The sequence below is a fragment of the Dermacentor silvarum genome, chromosome 7 (genome assembly GCF_013339745.2).
Source record: "Dermacentor silvarum isolate Dsil-2018 chromosome 7, BIME_Dsil_1.4, whole genome shotgun sequence".
Taxonomy (NCBI): Eukaryota; Metazoa; Arthropoda; class Arachnida; order Ixodida; family Ixodidae; genus Dermacentor; species Dermacentor silvarum.
This window is the reverse complement of record NC_051160.1, coordinates 12,521,216-12,523,715: the sequence shown is the minus strand read 5'-3', so window position 1 is coordinate 12,523,715 and position 2,500 is coordinate 12,521,216. Positions and strand designations below refer to the sequence as shown.

The window sequence follows — 2,500 nt, the reverse complement described above, 5'->3', positions numbered from 1 at the left end:
GCGATCTCCAATTACCCCTATATATATATATATATATATATATATATATATAATATATATATATATATATATATATATATATATAGGGGTAATTGGAGATCGCAGAGAGATATATCATAAGAAGCCAACAAACATTACCACCAAGGACAACATAGGAGAAATTACTTGTACTTTATTAATTGAATTAAAGAAATGATAAATTAATGGAAATCAAAATGGATGAAAAAACAACTGTCCGCAGGTGGGGAACGAACCCACGTCTTCGCATTTCGCGTGCGATGCTCTCACCATTGAGCTACCACGGAGTCGTTTTCCCATCCACTTTCTTGGGTATTTATGTTTTCACAACTAGAACTAACCCTGGGAGTGTTAGCCATCGCCACCACTCCAAACCTAGGGGCGGATGTGGAACATCCTTTCTGCCGCAGGCGTCACGAGCACGTGATCTTTTTGGGTGATGGCAACTGGTCAATAAACCCACATATGCTACCTCAAGGCATCAATGTTGCCGGATTCGAGACCCTCGTTATGTATTGAACGAGAAGAAAGGGAACCGAGGGGCCCGATTTTTATTAATCATATCATAAGAAGCCAACAAACATTACCACCAAGGACAACATAGGAGAAATGTACTTTACTAATTGAAATAAAGAAATGATAAATTAATGGAAATCAAAATGGATGAAAAAACAACTGTCCGCAGGTGGGGAACGAACCCACGTCTTCGCATTTCGCGTGCGATGCTCTCACCATTGAGCTACCACGGAGTCGCTTTCCAGTAGTTTTCCAGTAGGAGTGGTGGCGATGGCTAACACTCCCAGGGTTAGTTCTAGTTGTGAAAACATAAATACCCAAGAAAGTGGATGGGAAAACGACTCCGTGGTAGCTCAATGGTGAGAGCATCGCACGCGAAATGCGAAGACGTGGGTTCGTTCCCCACCTGCGGACAGTTGTTTTTTCATCCATTTTGATTTCCATTAATTTATCATTTCTTTAATTCAATTAGTAAAGTACAAGTAATTTCTCCTATGTTGTCCTTTGTGGTAATGTTTGTTGGCTTCTTATGATATGATTAATAAAAATCGGGCCCCTCGGTTCCCTTTCTTCTCGTTCTATATATATATATATATATATATATATATATATATATAAGACAGAACAGCATATATATATATATATATATATATATATATATATATGCTGTTCAGTCTGTGCTACCACTTAGCACAGTCAGACGCTGGCCTCGGTATAGAGCTGCCGCGTCAGGAGCTGCCGCACTATCCAGGAAAATGCATTGGTTATAAAGTAAACTATAGAAGTACCAAGCTCAGATGTAGTGAAGCATGAGAAAAGGCTCGTGTGTAGCGAATGTATTGCACAATATGCCCCCAGTGGAACGTTTGCTAAGTTTCGTGTAGGTTTTAGGCAGTAGCAAACCAAACACCTAGGACTTCCCAAGGCTGTGCGAATTGCCTTACACAGTTAGGAGCTTCGCTGTATTTTATGTATGAGTTACTCGGATTGATATACATGTGCGAGCGTGTTTGCTTCTTCCGTCGTTCTTTCCAGTAGTTTACGTCCCAAATAACTCGGTCTCAGTCAGGCGGTTTGTGAAATTGTGCACGGCAAGTAGCACATTGAAAGCAAACGTGATGATGATAGTTATGTCGCTTTGTCGTGTGATATCGTTTTTCCTGTTGTGGTTTTGAGAATCTGTTTTACAGCGAAAGATGTATATGGCTAGGCGAAACGAAAACCGTTCGTCCCATGTTCTGCTAAACGTCTCCATTGGCTCAGCCGTCAGTTACGTCGTTCTCTACGTTGCACCCAAGCGCGCGCGCCGTTGGCAGCGCCGTTAGTGACGTCGTTCTCTGCGTCGTACCTCCTCTGCCCGCAACGCCTCCTCCTGGGCTCGCCGTTGTCGCATGCGTTCGATATCTGGAGTTAGCTCGGCGTCGCGGTTAGCAGCATCCACCCGCCATTGGCGCTTGCGTTCCACTAGAAATAGGGAGCCTACATGCAAGGCTCCCTAACTAGAAACACAAACATGTACCCATAATTGAAGAACGCCTCAAAACAGCGTCGGGGTTAACCCACTACTAAACACCGGGGCCGCACGTTTCAGCTTCGCTGGTTAACCATCTGTACGGAGTGCTTGAGCGATGTTTTTTTTTTTATGTCCCTGCGTTCTTTTGATTGCTATGTGATAACGTCGTTGTGTGTGTTCATTAATTTTCCGTCTGCTCTTAGGGGTAAAAGATATATGTAACCGTACCCATCTGTTCAAGAGCCAAGGAGAAGCTGGCGCCGTATTTCTGCGCCAACATATCCTTCTATCGCGTCAATAAAAAGCCACAATGAGCAGACATAACACAGGAAAGGAGGAGAAACAATTGAGCAAAACAGAAGCGAGTCACGGGTAGAGATACCAAGAAGGACAACTCATATCAATCGCCAATGCCGTGCGTTTCGAATTGAGTGAGATCACATGAAACTGCAA

General features: G+C 43.2%; 1 protein-coding gene and 3 non-coding genes across 4 annotated transcripts in view; 2 read left to right on the top strand and 2 right to left on the bottom strand.

The window, feature by feature from the left end:
• The window catches only part of LOC119457564 (neuroglobin-like), a 262,693-nt gene that overhangs the window by 90,556 nt on the left and 169,637 nt on the right, over positions 1 to 2,500 (top strand). The gene's annotated exons all lie outside the window — the stretch shown is intronic.
• On the bottom strand, positions 234 to 305 carry Trnas-cga (transfer RNA serine (anticodon CGA)). Its single transcript has one exon. It is a non-coding gene; the product is annotated as a tRNA-Ser (tRNA).
• Trnas-cga (transfer RNA serine (anticodon CGA)) lies at positions 696 to 767 on the bottom strand. The gene has a single exon. It is a non-coding gene; the product is annotated as a tRNA-Ser (tRNA).
• On the top strand, positions 877 to 948 carry Trnas-cga (transfer RNA serine (anticodon CGA)). Its single transcript has one exon. It is a non-coding gene; the product is annotated as a tRNA-Ser (tRNA).